The sequence below is a fragment of the Ischnura elegans genome, chromosome 10 (genome assembly GCF_921293095.1).
Source record: "Ischnura elegans chromosome 10, ioIscEleg1.1, whole genome shotgun sequence".
Classification (NCBI taxonomy): domain Eukaryota; kingdom Metazoa; phylum Arthropoda; class Insecta; order Odonata; family Coenagrionidae; genus Ischnura; species Ischnura elegans.
The window spans coordinates 93765505-93789158 of record NC_060255.1 but is presented as its reverse complement, the minus strand read 5'-3'; the positions used below and the strand labels follow the sequence as shown (position 1 = coordinate 93789158).

The 23654-nt window shown below is 39.9% G+C and overlaps 1 protein-coding gene and 1 non-coding gene across 2 annotated transcripts in view; one reads left to right on the top strand and one right to left on the bottom strand.

Moving 5' to 3' along the window:
- LOC124166890 overlaps positions 1-23654 on the bottom strand; it is a 230063-nt gene that overhangs the window by 147081 nt on the left and 59328 nt on the right. The gene's annotated exons all lie outside the window — the stretch shown is intronic.
- On the top strand, positions 4096-4167 carry Trnaa-ggc. Its single transcript has one exon. It is a non-coding gene; the product is annotated as a tRNA-Ala (tRNA).

Below are 23654 nucleotides of genomic sequence, written 5' to 3'. Positions count from 1 at the left end.
ATCTACTATCCATCGTACTATAGTATACGTGATCATGAGAACAAAATTAAAGAAATAGACTGCAAAACAGAAAGTAATAAAATGTCATTCTTCCCTCGTACTATTAAGGATAGCAACGTTGTCTCAATTGATAGGATTAATGGCGTCGCTCGCTAGGATCACTCATTGCATGTTTTTTTCATAGTTCTAACCTTGCATGTATTTGCTCTAGGAATTACTAACCATTAGCAAGTTTTCTTTTATGAATAAGCATGTATATTTTTCTAGTATGCGTAATATTTCTATGACCGTGCGGTGTGCATGTGGCGGTCCTCTTGCATGCTGCATGTTGGTGATTTGTCACCCCCTGCCAAACACCCTAGAGGTGGCTCGCAGGGTATTATGTAGATGTAGATTTACCGCGACGACTTCAGGGATGGGAATCCCATTTTTTTAATCACTCGACACGCCCCTTCTCCGTCTCTGAAACCACCCCTGATACCGTCATTCAGCCAATCAGAACACACGGCCGAAAAAATCGATTATGACGCCACGAATGGCTTTTATTTGAATGAAAGTTTAAATATGGATAGTGATTGAATAATCGTTGGAAAATGGGAATGGCCGTGTGATTCTGAAAATGATAGGTCGAGCGATTACTCTCTTGTCCCTGAAAACCTATCGCTGGAGCTATTCTATTCTATTCTGAGGGACTGATCAATGTTTTTGTTATTCAGGCTTAAGTAGATGATTGCCCCTCTTCGAGACGACATATTATCGGCTAATGGATGCAGAGGTGGAATAATTTCTTTCTGAGAACTATTGGAGTATTATTATTCACTGAACCATTATTTATACCGTCCGTACCTTCGTTACTCATTTTATTTAAGGCAGGGAGTGATCTTAAGTTTATATTCGATGGTTAGTCAGTTTTCAATTATTTGAAGAAAATTGCGGTACCTACCGAAATTGGAATTTTCTAAATAGAAAGGGAAATTTCGGTGAAAGGTAAAGTTGTGTCCGAAAAACGGCAGCGTGCCTAACGAACGGTTCGGATATCTGATCTTATTTAAAAATTACGAGTGATTAGCTGAATGGGGAGATTTTTATTTCATCATAACTTATCATATATGTTGTTCCAAAACATTTGTTACTTGTCGACCAAAATTTTTAAATCAATGGGTAAGTGCGGTCTGATGAGAGCCAACTTTGGAATCATTGCAATTATGTTCCAATTATGGTTAAGCTTAATTATTTTCTCGTATTTGTTTATTCCTTCAGCTACATATGAACCTAAAAACCTACCTAAACCTACCCGGCGAAATTAACCTGAAGGTTGAAGCAGAAATGATTTCAAAGCTGTTGTCACTTATAAACAACAAAACACGGCTGGGAAACCATAACCGTGCTTTCGTCATTCCTTCATGCGTGTCTGAAATGGTTATAAATTTAATTCAAATTGTTTTAAACCTATCAAAATTCAATGCCGATCATTATATGTTAGTAAAGAGGCAAATAGGCAAACTTCTAGTGAGTCATAACTCTGGTATTCTGCAATTGCGAAGTCGGATTTTTAAGTGGACGCTTTTAAACGAGAGAAGTCGGTGATATCTTCTCTGAGTGGTGAGGCAGTTTCGCCTTTTCCCTCCGCCCTCTAGAGCAAATGAACTTCCTCGGCCCCTTCACGCGCAGATGCGCTTCATTTACTCCTGTTGCGTCCGCTGTAAGCCGCGTACTTTTGCCCCGGACGTCGGCACAGGTGGCCATCGTGAAAAGACACACGCAGTGCGCAATGGTACTGAATGACCTCACAGAGCAAGAAGTTGGCCCACGATTTTGCTGCTTGCTTTTAGGCCTGAGGTGTGCTTTCAATTGCCTGATTCAAGAAATTAAATGCCTTCAAATTTACAGAGATTTGTTTTACGAAATTAAGTTTTTAATTCGGAATAATACTATTATTTATCATTAGAAGTGTAGTATTTGGTGTGTTTTCTCATGACTGTTCTCATGCTTGGAGACTTTAACGGCCTCACGAGAAGTGTGGTTGTAGTCTGTTGTAAGTTTGGTGAATTCTTAGCTTGAAATTAGTTCTATTTTCATGTATATCTTTTACATGAACATCATTCTACATATTTAAACTACCACGGGTGCATGTATCAGTCTTGTGGATGCTGCAGTGTGCATGTTGACTAGAATAAATTTTTAATACATTCAGTGGAAATTTTCAAAGTTAATATTTTATATGTTAGAATAGAGCTCCGATGCACCTTGAGCCACCAGGGCCACTAGATGAAATGGGATAGCGGTAAATTAATATGCCATACCAGTAACTTCTGGGACAAGCTTACTAAGGAGAACATTGTGATCACTCTTTATCAAAATACTTTTAATCGAGACATAGGGTATAAACTTGGGATCCCATTAAAAGATGTTAGAGCAACTCCTCTCCAAAAAAGATAGAGCAAGCTACACCTCCGCCACTATATGTCTTATTCCTGAATTTATTATTGTTCTACAACATACTTATTTAAAATATTCTGTATTTTGTCATGTAACTGTGTTTCTCTACATTTTATCGTCATCTACCTCATTATGAAAATAAAAAATAGACGCTACAAAATGCAATTAACTGATATTGAAAGTGCGATAAAATAAAAATGAAAGTGCGATTTTCACGTACCTCTAATCATGGATATATTACATATACGTATACATGGATTTCATTATTCCACATAATAAAGCCTGAAATGATTTTATACAATTGCATTAGGTTGCGGGGAGTGGTATGTTGAGTGGGCGAATGCACGGTTGGGGAATTCGTGATGCGATGGGATTTGAAATGCGTATTGGTCGTGCAGTGAGCGGTTCATGTGAGCAGAGAGGAGAGTCGCAAGGCGTGACGGGAGGGGATGGTGTAGAAGAAGTGGGTGCGGCGGAGGTTAAGGTGTTCCGCACTCCACTCTTCTCTCTCCGCCTTTTTAAGGTCGAGCGTGGGCGGCGGGCAGAACAACAGACCGAAGCACGTCCACTCCCCCGCACCGCTGCGCGCTTCGCTTTTGTTTCCTCTCCTTCGCGCGTCCACAACCCTTTCTCCACAAGAATTCCCACTTAAAAATTCGATCCTTCCCTCCCGAAAAAAAGGCCATTCGCGTAGCGTGGACCTTGAATGCAACAGTGGATGGCACTTTCCGATGCTCGAGCCAAAAAGGACCCGCACAAAATCACGCACCGGCCTCATTTGTCTGCATTTTCAAGCGCTTGGATTTATAAACTTAAAAGCTGCTTATGCTTCTATGATGCTTAAGGAAAGGCGAATTGGTCTCGTTTTTATTCTGAGTGCTTAAGAGTGGAATAAGGATTAAAGAAGTCTAATCTGCGAAGAATGGTCTTATTTATTCTTCTTAAATAACAGTAGTCACCACATTATAAACAACAGTTTTCTGCACTATAAACCTGCTAGTTTAATATCCGTAGTCACAAATGAAAAATATTACTGAACACTCAAAATGAATGTTTTATTTTTTACAAAACTATCAACATGTCTACATAAATAATTTTTGGTAGCTATAACTCAATTTCACTTCCTCGTGGACAAAATTTGCGGATGGCTGTGCGAGAGAATGAGAGATCGCATCGAGTACGCCTTATTTATTTTAAATAAATGCCAAGGACACGACTCTAATTTTTGCTTGTTTGTGATGACAGCTTGATTTATATATGCCGCTATTTTTTATATAAATCAGACTTTAGAGTACGCATTAGCATATACATAGTCAGAAAAAAAATTAATTTAAGTGACGATAATATCTTTTGAGTTATTACCAAATAAATACTGTTGATGATGTTAATTATTGCAATTTATTCACTTAAATATGACGCTTAATTCGGGTGAAACAGCTGGATGTAGCGGTAATAAAAAAAGATAATCAGCGACTAATCTTCACGCCATTAGCGTAATTAATTCCGCTTCATCAATGTCATTGGATGTGATATTAAATGATAATTTTAAACAATTAAATACACCAAAGGATGAAGTTCGCCATGAAAAAATATTTGACTTAGCCGGGATTCGAACCCGGATCTCCCGATTGCCGGTCAGGTTCGCTCTGAGAAGATGGCTTGGTGGTGTAACTGGTAGCACGCCTGACCGGCAATCGGGAGATCCGGGTTCGAATCCCGGCTAAGTCAAATATTTTTTCATGGCGAACTTCATCCTTTGGTGTATTTAACTTTGCACCCGTGCGCGTGACTGCGTACAAAGTCACTTGTTCCTTCAGTGCATTTTAAACAATGTTTAAAAAAACAATGAAAGTGGACGCAATACGCACACACATTCGGAAACACCTGAAGTAATGCATGAATTCCTACGCAGGATTCCGTGAATGCCGTAAATACCGCGAGAGGTCGTTGATGTGTATATTATGGGAGAGAAAGGACGAGAATGCGGAGGAAAGGATAAATGGGCTGCCAGGCGGGGAAGGAGGCATTCGACTCGACGGCGGTGGCGGCATTTGACTCGGAACGCTACTCGGCCGACCGCCTTGAATCCTAAATTATCATCGCTTTATGGAAACTTCGTGAGCGCCTTTTCCGCCTTTGATAACCACTTGAAAGATGGCGCTAGGAATTCCTACGGCCTTCCCCGTCAATACAATCCCAATGCATCCCATTCCGAGGCGCAATCAACGGCTTTGGCTTCCACAGAGACTCTGGATATTCGCGAGCGCATCTTCCCCTGTTCACCCTGACTCGCCGATGCATCCATTCTCTCACTAATGGGGATCGACGCCTGGAATGGGGTCGTTACCTCAGACCAGAATTCACAATTCAATGAAAGAATAAGTTCGACCGATTCAGGCGGGATATAGTGGAATTTCGACGTATTGAAATGAGAATCATTTGCGCATTTCCACTAAAACTTCATGCGTATGACCCGTTTCGCCTCACAGACCCATTATCTGGACAGAGTATTGAACCAGATGATGGCTTGTGTAAAAGTGCAACAACCATTCATTTCAATATTCAATAAAAAAGTACGGTAGATGGAAGGGAAAGATAAGTTACGATGAAAATAAGTCCTCTTAATTTAGCCATTTCCTCATAAATTAAAAAGTAAAAAATGCTTAAGTCGGTAAAGCTTTTTTTTTAAAGAGTTAGTGACGTCAGAGAAGATTTGGCTCACTGAATCGGTCTGATATAACCGATCCCAGAGGGAAATAATGGCTCACTAGAGTGCTAATGACAACGTACCACGTGAGACGGACGCGCGAGCCCGAGGGTTAGAGAAGAAGCGGTGAGCCACACGGCAAGAGTCAGTGACGTCATAAAATTATCAGATGATTATCACTGATGCGATCTCTGCTACAGTTTTCGAAAATATTTGCACAAAATATCGCCACAGAGAAGCAAAATATACAAGCCCTAAAAAAGTTATATTTAATCATTAAATGAGCAATAGGTACCTCCAGCTATTTTAAATACGGAGAATTCGTGACGGTTACCATCGAATACAACCAACACTTCGTAATGCGGCTGTTGAAGTCTCCGCACTTTCTACTACTACCGTTAAAGTCTCCATGTTAATATAAGGTGAACGAGAGCTGAAAGATATATATCTAAGCATGTTCTTGCGTAATTGCTTTGGATTTTCTTTGTTCAATTGAAAAAAGACAAATTTTGACGGATTCTAAGATAAAAATAAATTTCAGCGATCCATTTCTTGCGGTTGTCCTTCGCGTAATATAATAGTGCGCGTTAAATGTGAAAATTTAAAGACATGCTGAGAAAGCAAATGTTCACCTGCACGTCATCTATATGTGCACGTTATACTTAGGAATTTCAAGTGTTGTAACTGCGGCATATTGTAACTGCGGCAAACATTAAATACATATTTTTTGTCAAAACAACAATATTTCTCATGCTTACATGTCCTTTGACGATTGATCCGTTCCCCGCTCTTCAACCTCCAATGAATGATTAAAATCCGATTAAAATGCGACCAAAGTGATGAAAAAATAAAGCTTCAAAATTAATAAGCAAATGAATGCACGTACCTTTCACATAATTCAGTTTATATCAAAACTGTTAACGTTGCTCCTAGCATCCATACAATAATGACTAATATTAAAAAAAGTATCTGATTGAATCTAAGGGCCCCCGCGCACTGGCAACTTTTACAAAGCAACTATTTAGTTGCTTTGAGGAAGTCCCTATGGAACACACGGCAGTTGCGGCAACTAAAAAGTTGCCCGTGCGCGGGGCCACAGTCAATTTCGTGTGTTTCATTTGAACATCCACAGAGCAACTAAATAGTTGCTTTGAGGAAGTCCCTATGGAACACACGGCAGTTGCGGCAACTAAAAAGTTGCCCGTGCGCGGGGCCACAGTCAATTTCGTGTGTTTCATTTGAACATCCACAGAGCAACTAAATAGTTGCTTTCAGGAAGTCCCTATGGAACACACGGCAGTTGCGGCAACTAAAAAGTTGCCCGTGCGCGGGGCCACAGTCAATTTCGTGTGTTTCATTTGAACATCCACAAAGCAACTAAATAGTTGCTTTGTAAAAGTTGCCAGTGCGCGGGGGCCCTAATAGTCATTAGTAGACACTATCTATCATTCTCCCGCATAACCAACCTCAAAACTTTGCATACGAGGCATTGAAATGTAGTTAAGGTGTGTTTTTAGACGCATCGATGTCTTATGAAAAAAATTCGCGCACTCGACGCAAGGTATCATTCGCTTCAGAGATTTTAGGGGTAAATAAACGCGTACATAGTATGTGGGACTGGAGAAATCTGAGGACTCCTTCCCCTGGCGGAACCAAGCGATCGCACTCCGCTTACGAGTGCGACGATCTTCTTTTTTTTTCTCTATATATTTTGCCGGCAGCTTTCTCGCCGTCACGAGCGCGTCGATCGGGTGCATCGAAGTGACGGTGGACGCCGCTTTGAAGGCAGCTCATGTGCGCCCGGTGTGGATTTTCTTCTTATTCGTCTGCTGCGCTACCTAAGCCCGAGGCGAACTGCATGGAAATGCGCGCGCTATGTGTATGCGGAATCAGGGAGGGTTTGTTTGGAAGACTGCTTTCCTCGCGTCCTGATGGGGAATCGATAAAGGGCATCTTATTGCCTCGTAAGCAGTCCAACTTCATCCCTGCAGACTACGGCATTTGCCCGTCAAACGGTCAAGCACCAACCTTTGCCGTGTATTGAATGGATGTTTTATGGTAAATAGTAAGTTGGAGGAAGAAGAGCATCTTATAGGCTCACTTCGTCGCTAGAAAATACGACTATTTGCAGTCGAATTGCCCAGCATGAACTCTTACTGTGTACTGGGTCATTAATTTAAACTCGTTTCTCCTTAAATTGGATTTTAAGGGCTTTTTCAGCAATGGTTTCTTTTTTACTGGTTTCGTAATGTTACAAATTTCGAATCAGTTCGAAAAATCTAACATTTGGCAATATGTAAATTGGCGTGAAATTTCGAACGTGCACAGTGAAAAAAAAGTTTAATTAGAAAAATAACAGATTCTGGTGCAATTTATGGTGATGCACATCGAATTTATGCAGTTATTTTTACCCAATTCTTTCGTACAATTGGCCGAATTATGAAGTGTCGAAATGTTCGATAAAATTCATCAAGAAACATTTGATAAAAAAAATCATGTGCATTATTATTTGCATTAAAGTTGAAATATATAAAGTTGAAATATAAAGTTGAAATATTTAACATAACTACTCCCAATCATACCTGTTCAATAGTTTTTAGCAAATCTTTTTTTCCGTGCTGTGTCGTTTTTTTATGTGCAATGCAGAGGTGTATTATTTTTTAGCTCTAATGTGAGTCGTCTTTCGCCGTTTAACGAAAATGAACTATATCCTCGATTTTTAAGTTCGATAACTTCTTCGTGGTGTGCGTGTTTGAATTTTAAATATATATCAAGTCGCATACGTGGTGAAACCCTCGTCGTCGTTTTCTTTTTACCCTGTTCGTTCCCTTCACTTGTCAAGAAAATCTGTTCTCAAGAAATCATGCTTGATAATCAGCTCACGACTCCATGGTTTCCCGGGAAGTTAAACAAACCACGATTTCTGGAATAATGCTTTTGTCCATGCTGGCGACGTTATTTCAAATGGCGGAAATGGAAAGGCAGCGTGAAATTATTGTTATTATTGTTTTAATTCTTGGAAAGCTGAAGTCACTATCTTAGATGAAGCAGGACGTGTTTTACGATTCACGTTCCATCGCGCAAGCTATTATTTTAGGATCCGTCGCTCACAGGAAACGAAAAGTTTTCGGGTGTAAAAATTCGGATGGAATAACTGTAAACTTTGCTCTTTTGACCCCCCCCCCTTTCCTTCCTCTTCATTTGCCCTTCTCTCGTTCCAACGACGACCGCGCACTGCCGAGACTATTTGGAATTTCGTAAATGTGGAATGATGAAAAAGCTGATGACAAACCGGTGCTAAGGAATGAAAGAGGAAAGGAGTGATTGCTCACTTATCCAAGTGCCAAGAATGTAGGCATTTAGGTTAGTCTCGCTGGCGATTGTGGGAATATTCTAGAAATGTGTGATCCATTTTAATGACTGCCCTGAATTGTGTTGGGTATGAAGAGTGTCTTCATTTTCTTCTAATAACTCCAGTTGTGCACGACTTGTGATATACTCTCTAGTATATTCTCTATAGGAACCCTGAAATAGGGTGGTTTCCTATTATTTTTTATTGTCTAAATCGAAAGGTTATTACTCCTGGAGTACGCATTTCACGCTTATAGATTTTTAAATGACGATATCTATGTTTCGCGATTCAATTAAAAGTGAAAATTTTCAAGCGCGCGAAAACGCGACGGCTAAGTATGAATGCTGAGAAAACTCCGTGTGACGTTGTTCTGGTTCCCGCTGACGCAAGTGAAGTGACCTTGGGGCGAGGCTTTGAGCGCTGATACGACGCAGGATGCTAGCAGGTAGCAGAGTACCCAGCCAGCAGGTAGCGCTTGGCTTAAATAAGGATTAATTATACCTTATCAAACGAAGAAAACTTTCCCATAATAGGTGATTATTAAGAGATGTTTCCATGACCTCTGTGCCACATGCATGCATTGGTAAAATCAGATGATGTAATACTTTCTCTACATACATTTATAGCATCACATTAAATTTCTTCATTTTCTCCCGTAAACATCGTTTTGTTTACCTTTCCATTGAAGGGTGATAGTTTTTACTTACAGATTTCTATAAGTCACAAGGGCGGAGGAAGTTCTCAACCGCTTTCTCAAGGCTCACTTACCTGAAAATGGATAGAAATTACATAAGTAAGTTAGTTTCAAATTATAGAAAACGAAATGCGCTGGTGAAAAATATGTCTTATGCATAAAAGGCGCTACCCTCGAATATTATAATAAAGGATTGTTCAGTTGGCCTCTACACGATTTATCGCCCACCGCGTATTTAAATGGGTTTACAAAAGTTGCCGTTCGTGTCGCTTGCGAGCATAGCAATCCGAATTTCGCGGAAAAATAAGCTATAACTAGAGCTATTGTTCGAAGTACACATTCCTGGTGTTTTAATCTATCCAATTTATATATATTGCCAATGCTATTACTCGCTATTGTGAATATATTTTACAGATTGTCCCATTAATCGTCATGTGTCATCTTCATCCTCAATTTTAGGCTTTGAGATTTGTGCGATTATGTCGAAAATTGGCGCTCATAAGAAAATATTATACGTTTTGTTTTATGTAAATAAAACTTTATAATTTTTCCGTGTTGATTAATGTGGATCCAAACGTTAATTTTGATTTCGCTTGAGTGTTTTCAATGTCAAAAATATCGAAATTGGGGAAAGAGTAAATTTATCAGTGAAAAATTCAATTCATAGGTTATTTGCCTGGAAGAACTACTTTTATTTAAAAAAAGCAAATGTGTAACTCCTTCGTTATGGACCCTTATGATTCGATTAAACTGTTTTGATTAGAAGTGGTTACTATGAGCTCGTATGGGTTCATGATTAAGGGTAAATCATAAAGCTATCATCAAAAATTACGGTCTTTACCATGCTATGACATTAAGCTAATTAAGCATTTTTAAAGTACTGACTGATTTTAATTGGTTACTTAAGGACTTTAAAAGACTGTGAACAGGATTTTCCCTTAGTTATTCTAAATAAAATATTATTCATACTTCTATACTTGATTTTATATTTAAATTCGATGAGTGTTCTTGTGAACAATATTGACATTTAACGCCTAATTTTCGGAATCATGTAGTTGACTCGAACTATTTTGATTGGAAGCAATGACTATTATATGTTTTAGATTTAGGGTATAATTGTGAGCATGGAATAGAATAGAATATTTTTATTATGCTCTAGGTAAAACCTATGAGAGCAAAAAATAGAAAATACAGGAAATGTTCTACTCTTAAGAAAAGGCATTTTGACAAAAATAAGGCATTATGGAGATTATCGTTAGGCTACCAAGCGTATGTCCATAATTAGGGAATATATGACGAATGGATCAGTGAATGAAGTTTATACATGCTCAGGGTTTCCCCATAAGAGCAAATACTAATGCATACAACAATTTCTGCTCAGACAATATAAATATACCTGGCACAATTCTCTTGGCAGTAAAAAGTAAAAATATTACACTGAATTAAAAATTACACGGCGCGCAGTAATAATCGGGAGGAAGAGAAAAATCAAACACAAATTCCCAGATAGCTTGTGATAACATTCCATAAAAATAAATTTAATTCTTCGACGTAACTGCTCACTGAGATAACAATAAAATAGTTTTTCTCTGAAAGTTGACACAGAAGGGGCATTTTAAAAAAATAGACAGAGAAGGGGATTTTTTTATAGATAACATCAGTGAATTCCAGACATTACAACGGGAGATAAGACGAGATTTAAGATAAGTAAGAATGTGAGAATACTGTAAGAATATAATCATAGGACGAGAAAGAACGTGTACATATGAATCACAAGGAGTTAACTGCAATGAAATTAGGTGAAAGCAAATGTGAGAGGAGAAGAAATTTTTAGGGAGAGAGAAATCGAAAAAAAAATTCGCAGATAATTTGTAATGAGATGCAATAAAAATAAATTTAATTTACGCAAGTGTTCATTGAGGTAATAATGAAATAGTTTTTCGATGAAAATAGACCGGGAAGAGGATTACGACAGGGAATTCTAGGTAATACAACCAGGGATAAGAAAATATTTTTGATAAGTATTTGTCCGAGGTATAGGACGTACGAAGTGCGGATTATGATGGTATTAGCCAGTTAAGCTCCAGATGCGTCATTTCTCTCTGCGGAAAATTCTTCTGCATTTACATAATATCACTCATGCCGCCTAAAAGGCGTGTGGCAGGGGGTGTAAGGACACCAGCCGTTTACACATAAATATGAAGTGCTCTAACGAAGTTGGGACTAGCGTTTATTAAAGTCCTTTATGGTTCGGGGGAAAAACGAATTCCCATATCTATCCGTTCGGCAAAAAGTCTCTCTTAATTTATCGCTTAAACTACTACCGGAAAAGATACATGTCTGGTAATTGTACTTGTTGTCCAGTGTAGTCCGATGGGAATGACTCCTCGGTAGCACTCGACCTGAAATTGGGGTATTCGGGTTCTAACCCTGGTCAAGGCGAATGATCAAAATTCACTAACTCTTGATTTACTTTGTGGTATTCCATTATGTTTTCCTGGATATTGCACAATTACTTACACCACTTATTTTTTATATCAGAGCGCGACCCGGGTGTCAATGAATTATCATCATCTTCATAATAATTTGCGCCTGAAGATGATGATAATTCATTGAAACCCGGGTCGCGCTCTGATATAAAAAATAAGTGGTATAATTAATTGTCTGATATTCAGGAAAACTTATAAGGCGAATGATTTTTCTCTCTGGAATTTTCGCATAATGATGCTATGAGCTTTGGGTGTATTTTTAAAGATACTCGTGATGAATTGGATGCTTAAATGTCTTAAGTAGTCCCCCTGGGATGTGTTTATAATTGGACTATCGGCGCCAACCCAGCACTTTAATGCTCTGTGGGGCAGTCCCTCTTCTGTACGGTCTCATTAATAATGTCGCCGGTTTAGCGAGCACCCCCAACGGCGGGCAGAGGTCCAGCTCATTTCCCCCACCCTCCGCTCGCTCGGACCGCCTCCTGTCGTCCGTCTCTCGAACTCATTTCACACGCTCCCGCCCAGGCGCCCATTAATATCCCCGTCCAGCCGTTTATTTTTCCCTCCCCCGAGAGGTGTCAACCCGTAAACAAACACGCTAATGGCCCCCGGGGGCCCCCCTCTCTCTCTTTCCTCGTGATTTCTTACGTGTGGATGGGTCGCCGCCTCTTCTCTTTTGGGAAACAGTCCTCGGACTTCCTAATCGGTAATTCTCATCGTGTTGTTTTTCCCTTTGCATAAATGAAGGCGTCCCGAAATGAATGAGCTGCTTTAAGCGCGGTCTTTTCCGTGTTGTCCACTCCTTTTACGGCCAATCTTTTTCTCTCTTCATTTCCTTTCCTGCCTAATCTTTCCGTCGCTTGGTTTTTATTGGCACGAAGGTTACAATGGATACTCCAACGCGATAACTTGTTGCACTCCAAGATGTTTAGGTTTTACGCGACTCTAAGAGACATTATTGCATGACTCCGGTCAATATTTCAATGGATGCTCTTCCGATTGCTTGCTGATATCTCAGATCCTTGCATGGCCGATTACAATTTTATATGCTTCAATGCGGTGAAAATTTACAATACATTCTCTTCTGAAAGCTTGTTGATCTTCGTGGTTTTTAAATTCTACTCCATTGTTGGAGACATTATTTGCATGATTCCAGTTAATATTTCTACGAATGCTCCTCTGATTTCTTATCGATCTTTCAGATTTTTAGATGCTGCATGACCGATAGTGATTTCATTTGAATTTACACACTGGATAGATCAATGGCTGCTCTCCTGATAGCCTATTAATCCATGGGTTCTCTAGATTTTACGCAAATGTTAAGCATTCTATTTGCATTAAAGTGGTGAGTGTTTCAGCAGCTATTCCCTTGGTAGCTTAGGGCTCTTTGAGATTTTTAGATTTTGTTCGACTCTTCCATAGCCACTTAATTTTCTTGAGTCCAGCGATTATTTCAGTGGCACTTCTCAAAGGGAGCTTGTTGTTCTTCGCGATTCTTAGATTCTACCTGACTGATAGTCACTTAATTTGCAAGTGTCCAGTGAATATTTGAATGGCTGCTCTCTTGATGCCTTCGTTGGTCTTTAAGAATTTTTAATTTTGTTTTGCCGTTAGTGATTTTACACGCTTGATAACGGTGAATATTTCAATTGCTTCTCTCTCGATGGTCTATCAATCCCTAAGATTTTTAGATTTTACGCAACTGATAAGGATTTTATTTGCATGAAACTAGAGGGTATTTCAGTTGCTGCACCCTTAATAGCTTGAGGAACTCTAGCGCAACAAGATTTTATCGTAATTCTCCATACAATGGCAGTACCGTTGGTTACGTTGAAATTTGAAAGCATTGAAACTTCGACATAAAAAAAATGCAATTATCAGGGTTTCTGCATTTTCATAGGATTTATCATATATTTATGCTCTTTTTTCGTGGGAAATGCGTATTTCATGTTTTTTTGTTCTCTTTATTTGTAAAGGAACTGTCTTTAATGCCTTATATTTGCAATACTTGTGAAAGATATATCGCTACCAATTTTTGAACAGCGCACCGATGTCCTTTTGTGAATGATATACCTACGATAGTGATTGCTTGCTTACGCGCATTCCGGAAGCGCGTTGAAGAGATATCTACATCCACATAATACCCTGCGAGCCACCTCTAGGGTATTTGGCAGTGGGTGATCAATCACCAGCAAGCAGCATGCAATTGGATTCCCTCATGCACATCACTCGGTCCAAGAAACATCACGCATACTAACTAATTGCACTACCACATGCTAAATAATAACAAAATTAAAAAAAAACATGCATTGAGTTGTACATAAGTTGTAGGCTACACTACAAGTCATGCAATCTATTTATGAGTTTTATCTTTGCCGTTATAAACTCTTATTGACCGTGGAAAAGAAGACATTCTGAATATGTCTGTTCTACAGTCTATATCTCTTATTTTATTTATATGACTGATCTTCCGTAGTATGATTGCGTCCGTAATATATGGCTTACTTCGTTAGAAAAGACACTGGTCTTGAATTTATCTAATAGGTTTAGTCTATTTTTCAATCTACGGTCCGACAGAGATTCCCATCCGAGTTTATCTAAGAGGTCAGTTACACTAACAAGACTATCGTAACGACCTTTCACATACCTGGCAGCTCTTCTTTGCACGCGTTCTAACTCTGTTATTAAGCCTTTTTCATGAGGGTCCCAAACACTGGCAGCGTATTCTAATTGGGGTCTAAAGAGGGAAAAGTATCTAATTTCTCTCACTTTGTCGTCGCACTTTCCTAATATTCTTTTAACATAACCCATTTTACGATTAGCTTTACCCGTTATTTCCCGAATATGTTTATTCCACCATACATCGTAATTGATACTGAACTCCTAGATATTTCGCAGATTCAACTGTTTTTAATCGGGAGCCCCGAATTCTATGTTGTGGGGAGTTATTCTTCTTTCAGAAATTGATTACGACGCATTTTTCAAATTTAATTCTAACTTTCAGTCATCGCACCACGCTTGGATAGCAGCAAGGTCGTTCGTTAGTTCATCCATATCTTTGCTGGAACGGATTTCCCTGTAAACTACAGCGTCGTCTGCATATAATCGTAGCTTACTGTGTACTATTTGACCAATGTCGTTTATATAAAGAAGGAATAGGAGTGGTCCAATGACACTACCCTGAGAGACGACAGAAGTGACTTGTTGGTGGATGCACCGTCTAATCCTTCGCACGCGGTGTATCTAATGAAATGCCGATTTTCCAATCCAATTTCAATAGCCTATTTAGAAATTCTGTCCCAACAATCCAATTGCCTCTTTAGATATTCTGTTCCTATAATTGTGTTTTCGGCAGTGCAGTTCCGTTTCATCAAATGGTTTTGAATATTTCCTTTCTTCCGCATTGATTTCACCATTTTACATACCGTAATATGGCTATTACTTTGTCTCACCTTCTAAAAAAAAGATTTAATGTATTCAAATATTTTTTTAAGTCAACATACTATTGTCATAGTGAATACTGTTACGATTAGGTGGCAGTACTAACTAGAGTTTTCAAGGTTTCAAGGTATGGAAGAGTAATGTGATGGGCAAACTTCATTATCCATGGAAACACATTAACAGTAAAAACAAGCATCATTACCATGAAATATCACGCATGGGAGAAAGTAACCCCAGGTTGGGGCATCACTTGCTCAGCTGAAAAGGAATCACAAAGGACGTTGTATGTGATGAATGCATCTGAAATTCATGTAACACATAGTTAAATCCCCCAAAAGTAATATGGAAAATATTTAACATCCCGTGGATTCAAATTTACTGATTTAAACATATATTTTGAACGCACAAGTAGTGGAGCGAAGCCAGAATAAGCGTAATTCTTACGGTATCCTCCCTTAAGTGCATGTGAAATTTTCTCACTCGTCTATCGGATAAGGGCAAGGTTTTTCCCGTTTCGTTATTTTCATTTCAATGCTTTAGCCTTCTCTCCTTTTAAAATTGAAGTCTCAGCCGGAGGAAAAAGTCATCGATCGAAAAAAAATGCCATCCGAGCGACGCAGCCCGAAGCGGAGCTTGTCTGCCTCGTCGAAGCATAAGTTTTCTCGTTCGTAATGAAACGGGGCAATCATGTATGAAAAGGAAACAGGAGAAGGTTGGCCGCCGCGACGTTTTCCCGACCGATATGACGGATGCCGGCGAGAAATTGGTCCGTACAATCGAGGACAAACTTTTCCGTCCACTTCTCTCACGTTTCTCGTGTCGGAGATTCTCGAACGGCCCATTGCCCGGGGGAATTGAGAGTCCATAGAGATCCGGGCGTGGTGATGGGCCCAGTCGCTCGCTCCGTCTTCACCATTCAATTGAGTGAGTCGATCGCGAACGGTCCATCTTCCATCAATGCCTACGTCATTCGCGGCCGATGCATAGCTTGGTTTACCAGTCGTAATAGGCTGCTTAATAGTCCCAGTTTCGGAAAAGGATGAATGAGGGTACGAGGAAAGAGCTTGTTCAGCTGAAACCTGGCTTTGTTGAATAATTTTCTCAGTAGGTTAACAAATTTGTAAGGATTTTCCAAAATAAAGTTAAGATTGATTACCATAAGTACCGACATGATTTGGTTTACGAAAGGAGTTCAAAATATGAATTTGAGAGAGAGTGACTGAAGCATGTGAACATGGCGGCCGTGGGTGAGGAGGAGGGGAGGAGGACGGCCTCAGCTGTCTGTTGCGCCGCGTCGCGCGAGCCGCATCGCTTAGCGCCACTCTTGGCGCCAGGCTGCGCGGGCCTACGGGTCATAACATACCTTGATTACCCTTAGTTTGGCAGCTTTTGCGAAATCTTATGAAAAATCAAGGGTGTTGGTGTTTGAACGCCTCTCGCTAACTAATTATTTATAATTTTTCGAAAATATTTTTTTGCCTATATATGTATACCCGAGGGTCATCGAAATCCGATTGCCGATTTTGAAATTTCAAATAAAAAAATTTTTGTGACAGCTTAAGGTTGAAGTCGCAGTAGCTCCAAAGTATGTAGTTGTTTGTAGATGGAATCAAGATCTCAATCGATTCGAGTTCACTTCGCAGTCGCTGTCCACACATGAGCATAGGGCCCAACAGTCGACTGTTATTGCAGTTGCTATGGAATGTAAATAAAGCTTAACAATATGATCGGTCAAGACCGATATTAATATCGATGCCTACACAGCAAAAATGCTCAACAATCGCCCACCGAATCCAATCCGCTCATCTAGTTGCCCAACAATACGATTCCGCAACTGTATAGAAATTGACTTAAACGCGTCATTTTGACTGAAAAACTATATCTGAAATAAAGAATATGATAAAAATTATGCCCCGGGGTATGCTATTCTTAAGATTGCAAGTTCTTTTGGCTAACGAGGAACCAAGGGTGCGCATCATTTTAGACATTTAGATAATTAAAATCATTACTTATACCGCCATTTTCCCCTTTCATAGTCAGATGACTTCATTAACTGCTTCATTTGGCTCTTATGTGACCGTACCGTAATCTAATCTCATTCGTTTCAATAAAAAACATCGACAATGACTGGGATCCCGTTGGGGTCTAATTTATCCGTAATTAATAGTCACCCTGAGCATAATCCATTACGACCATAAACGGGACAACAGTTATTAATGTGTCCTGAGGTTGGGATACAGCTAAGGCTATCAACGCCCTCGCTGACAATGAGAGGTATGAGCTCATTATCCAGGCCATCAAAGGATCGCCCTTCGGACATGAATACGAATTATGAGCTAGGCGGAAAACCTGTGGGAATTCTCCCGCTCATATGAATGCTAATCGGTGGTTTATTCTGATTCAAAGGGGAGAAAAAAATTGAGCATTAAAATCACCACAGTTAGATCCTTGAGTGGGCTTTCGTGGTGTGGTGAAAATTCAGCGCGGATGCTTACGGCATATGCACCGCTGGTGTCTTACTTTATAGAAATAGTTTCGCCGGAATTGCCGCTGACTTCTTCAGGTCTATGAAGTGGAAAGAGGTGGTATTTGACCGTCTTTTATACTCATCCGTCGGAATTATGTGTCTTCTCATTCGCGAAATTCTTCTACAGGGAAGACGGATACTAGTTATCCAACTCATGAAAAAGAATATGGGGTAGACGGATCATTGATACGCCTCCGTCCTCCTATGTCGACCAATGAGAAGACGCCTGACTCCGACAACTATTAGAATTCTGAATAAACAATCAAATTATTAGGGTTCGCCGTATATCGGTACTAATTAATTGTTTAACGTGAAAAATGCATTTTATTTCCATAGGAATCCTCCATAATTCTAGACCAGGGGTCTCCAATTAACTAGGCCACGAGGGCCACATTCCAAGTTCCGAATCGCCCCGCGGGCCGGATAGCAAATTTGCCGATGACTGAAGTATTCGATACCAACGTCTATTTAAGTATCCGGTGGCGTATGTTTTATGTACGAACAGTTGAAGGCGACTTTGGCGTGCATTACAGCGCTGCAATGCTCCTAGCGGCGTCTCACAGAGCGATAATCGCGCGCTACTTGAGTGCGCGGGCCGTATTTTGGAGACTCCTGTTCTAGACGCATCGCTTTGCTTAGCATTACACATTTTGAGGACCATTCGTTAGATGGTGTTTATTTTTGTCGTAAATTTTGTTTGTGTGCGGAATGCTTTGTGTGAAAGGGTACCGTAAACATATTAAATAATACTAACTTCAAGTTAGTTCTTACTTTGCGTGATTAGGCCCAACGGACGCCTCGACGCCAAAACCAATACTTATTTATACTACACTATATTAGTAAAGCCATTGCTCATCTCGGTCGTATATCGATGCCTCTGACATGCGGTAGTATCGATATTGTGACATAGTGTGGAGGATGGAGGTATACCAGCGTAGGGGGAGGTAGGAACCACTCATCGTAGGACACATTTATACCATGAGAATGCTATATCGTTCTAATGAAAATATAAATAATTTACCCCTAGATCATGTTGCTCATTTGTTCCCAGTTATTCTCTGTAAGTTTATTATGTCTTAACTGAGCATAATGCTGTAACCCATTGCTTGTGATGACAATTTTTAAGTTGTTTATTCAAAACAATCGTAAGATATTCATTTTTATGTACATAGAGAATGGATATAATTATAGGTAACTCATTTCATATGCGGCACGTAACAAATAACGGTTTCCTGGTTCATTTTTTGATGATTTCTACTGTCATTTTTTATAAAATACTATGCTAAATTATAAGTTTTTATTAAAATATCCCCTCATCATCATTTGCTATAAATCTTAATATTGGTTTGACGCAGCTCTCCATTTCTCGCTATCCGCTAACCTTTTCATACTGACGTAATTCTTCTCTTTATAACCTGTCCTATGTAACTCATTCGGGGCCTTCCCTTGCCCTTCTTCCCTTCCCTTGCCCTTCTACGTTTGTTTTCATCAGGCCATCATGTCTAATAATGTGGCCAACTAAGTTGTCCCGTCTGCTGTTTAGGTAAGGTTCTTGGAAGACTTCTGTTCTATCTCAATCTTCTAAGCTCTTCCTCATTATTTTCACGATCAATCTATTTTATATTCATTATTATTCGGTAGCAACACATTTCGAATGCTTCCACACTTAACTTCTGTTGCGGTCCACGTCCAACCTTCGCTCCCATTGAGAAACATGATCCATAAGTAGCATCTGTTGAATGTTTTCCTTAATTCATTGCTTGTATTCTCAGCGGTAATTAGGTTCTTCTTGTATCAAGGCCGTTTTACATGGTACACGGAATTTCGCAATCTTACGTACGTGCGAAGGCGCAATCAAAATTGCGTCGTGTAAAGCGGTGAATTGCTGGAACACATGCGAGAATGCGTGGATGCGAGACTGCAAAATAGCCCCTGTTCTAATTTCGTTCATGCATTCGCGCAATTCCACGCCATTTTAGAAATTAATGCAGCTCTAACCTGCGCAATTCCGTGCCCCGTGTAAAACGGTTTTTATAAAGCCTTCCTCGCCTGTGCTATTGTATGTATTCATTGTCATCATTCTTCGGTACCACCTTATTTCGAATGCTTCCACCATTGACTTCTGTTGCTTTCAAACGTCCAACCCTCGCTCTCGTAGAGAAATACACTCCATAGGTAGCATCTAATAAAAGTTTTCCTTAATTCATTGTTTATATTCTCAGCTGTAAGTAAGTTCTTCTTGTTTTAGAAAGCCCTCTTCGCCTGTGCTACTGTATTCATTGCCACCATTCTTCGGTACCACCGCATTTCGAATGCATTCACACTTGCCTTCTCTGCTCCTCCTGGTCATTTATATTAATCTTGTATGTGTGAGAATCGAACGGGTTGTGGTCATCGACGTGGTCGGTTGAGAATGTTCCTGTTTATTTGGTCACAAGGGGGAAGGGATGTAGGGGCGTGCAGAATCCCCCCCCCCCCCGAGCGTGTCTCCTGATTTTGGGGGGTGGAGGAGGGGACGGGCATTTGGGGGTGACGAGGCGTGCAGGGAAGATCAGCGACTCCCGTCAAAAAAATGTGCCATCCCCCCGTCACATTACCCAATCCTCACCCTGATCTCTTTTTTTTCGCGTCCGTTCGGACGACCTTTGGAATTTCCTTTCAGACAGTTTGTCACGCTCGCTTTGTCCGTGGCTGGATCATCCCGTGTCGCCTTCCGCATTATTTTTTTTCGTTGACCCTCTTGGTCTTGGCTGCAGCGGCTCGTATCGGTGGAGGCTACGGTGGACGCAGGAAGAAGCCTATTCGGGTTTTGGGGGTACACTCGGGGAAACTGGTTGGCCAACGGTTCGTCGAGACCGCATCAGGGTGAGGCTGACAATATTATTTTTTGGGGAAGCATGTACTCTACTGATTTAAATGTTTCCTGGAGAATAAAGTAAAAGAAAGGTGCTATTTCGCACTCGTCCGACCGCGCCTTAAATATGCAGCTGGCGTATGGGACCCGGTGCAGAAAGACTTAATCCACGAATTGAATAAATACAAAGGAAGGCTGCGCGGTTCGTCAAAAACCGCTACGGACGTACAGTCAGCGTTACCTAGATGTTAAGCAAATTAGGCTGGGAGCCGCTGGAGGCTCGGAGGCTGCGCGCTAGGCTTAGTTTGCTTGAACAATTAATAAAGGATATCTTTAAGAACGACACGGAGAACATAATATTAGAGCCACACTATATTTCCAGGTCCGACAGAAGCGATGAATAAAGAGAAATATTTTGCAGAACGGATGGATATGGGAATTCGTTTTTCCCCCGAACCATAAATGACTTAAATAAACGCTAGTCCCAACTTCGTTAGAGAATTTCCTTTGCATCAGCAAATGGCTGGTGTCCAAGCACCCGCTGCCACACGCCTTTTAGGCTGCTTGCGGGGTAGTGTGTAGATGTAGTTGAATAATATTCTGGTATTCCTCTCGGGCTTTACACTAGGCTATGGATGTCGTAATGGCCGATGTTTCGGAAAACAACTTGTCTCAATAACCTGATGGAAAGCCCGAGAGGAATACCATAATGTACCTTACTGGTTGGCCATCTATTGGCTCAGAATTCAGCGTTGAAGTTAGCATGCAAAATCGCTGGTTTCCTGGATAGCCCAAGGATTTGGTGATCCTACAAATGTAAGTCATCAATAGTTGAGTCATTCTCTTCATTCACTTTTGTTGCTTCTCAATGTTCCGTCGCTAATATTTTACTCTATGGTGATCCTAACTATAATTTTAGTATGCATCATTAGGTGTCTCATTCCGAGATTGGGTACTTATAGTACACTTGCATTCCATTGTTAAAAAATTAAGATTTTTTCGCTGATTTACCGCAATTTCGTTATTGGATTTTGATGAATATGCTAGTTAGTAAAATTATCGTTTACAGTTGGAACATCCTTATCTGTGGTAGTGTGCCATGGAATGAGGCGGTAATGAAAATAAGAAATACCTGGTTTGATTTTTAGATTTCTTTGGAGCTTCTGATGCATGAGATCATTTTTAAATTTGTCTTGCGTCCCCATTGGACCAACTCCAGTCCTCAGGCTGTAACTTGGCAACCGTCCGATGGATGCTTATTTACATGCCACCCACGATTTTTCTCTTAAACCGATAGCAAGTTTGTTCGATTGCTCGCTGATTCATCCTTTTTATCCGGAGGTCCATCGATCGGGTTGCTGGGATAAGATCTTCTTTTCTAATGGAGTGATTTGAGTCTTCCAATTGAGAGAAGATTGTGTCTTGCCGCTGGCTAGAATACCAATATTTCCCCTTAAGTAAACGTCAAAAGAAACAAATGCCTGTCCCAGTTTTTGCTTCCCTTCTTCGTTACCGAAAAAATCGTGCTCAATCCTTACGCCTTTGCATTGAACCCTTGGAAGTTGAATGAAGCTTAATTTTTTTTTGCATAAAACATAGCGATCTTGGCCCAGTTTGCCCTATAATGGTCACATACTAACCTTATGTGTAGAGCGAACCAGCTGATGGGAAGAGAGGTGGTTATTAGACATATTCACTCCTATATTGAAGAATCTGAGCTTTTCCCGGTGAATAGCGTGGATAAAAGCTTCTCGGGTTTCCAACCGGGTCAGGGTCTGCATGGTGTAGGCCGACGTTTCGTTGGGAGACTTTCCCAACATCCTCAGGGCTGATGCTGGGCAGGGCTGTCATCAGCCCTGAGGATGTTGGGAAAGTCTCCCAACGAAACGTCGGCCTACACCATGCAGACTCTGACCCGGTTGGAAACCCGAGAAGCTTTTATCCACACTCCTATATTGATTTCCTTCAGTTTTGTTACTTCTATGTGTTCCAGGCTTAATTTTTTTATTAGATCGTTATCTTACGTATCTAATTTTACTATCCATCATCAGCAGTGTCATTCTGAGATTTGATACGTTCAGTGCCCTTGTATTCCGTTATTGAACTTTATTTAAATATATATCTATTTCGCTGATGTACCGCAATTTCGTTATAGAATTTTAAATAAACGAAAGCGAAAAATTTTTTGTCCTGCATAATTAATTATTTATTAGATACGTTAGGAAAATGAATTCTATGCGAGACAAGATAATTTTCACTTTCATTTATTTAGCATAGTTGGCATATTACACATACTTTTGTTTTAAGCGATCAATTGTTATTAAATGATAGAGAAAAGGAGTTCCAACTACCGGAACTCAACGAAAATGAGATAATAGGCTAAATTGTGTAATACATCTTAGAAGCTCCATTTTTCCAGGTTTTATAGATTATTTGAAATTGAAATTTATTCCTTATATAATATACAGAGCTTGAGTAGTACAAAATTTTACATAAAACAAGGAACATTAGGTCCCCCTTAGGATAATTTCTGTTTGGGGATAACCGACTCTTCAAAAGTCGCTCTTTTAAGATAATAGCTACATAACACAAAGTACATAACACAAAGTACATAACACACTGCAGTTTTACTGAATCACAAAACCAACACAAAAACATAATTTTCTTGATTTCAAATTACCATTCTATTACATTTTAAGGAAACCTCTCTCTTTGTTTAACAAGATGTGTGATGAGGCAAGAAAGTAAATTTAAAACCTAAACATTATTAAATCAGGAAAAAAAACAGATTTTCTGGAACTATAAAAACTCGATACAACAACAGTATATCAGAGAATAACCTTTACTCATACTTTTTTTATCAAGTACTCCATTTCAAAGGAAATTACCTACCTCTTTTTCAATTTAGAAAGTAATTAGTTTGACTACGGGTCATCTTCAGGATATTTTTGCGTGATTCATGTGAGTCCCTGTCTGTATCAATTGGATATCTAAGAAACTCTATGAATGAGTGGAGTGCTTGACTTTGTGTGGTCGCTATCCCAATAGCTTTTCATCCACCTGAGCTCTACGCATGCCTAACAATCTTTATGCCTCTGTGGTCTCTCTGTTCAGAAGATCCGCTTAACTGTTCTTTTAGATGCGGGCTTTT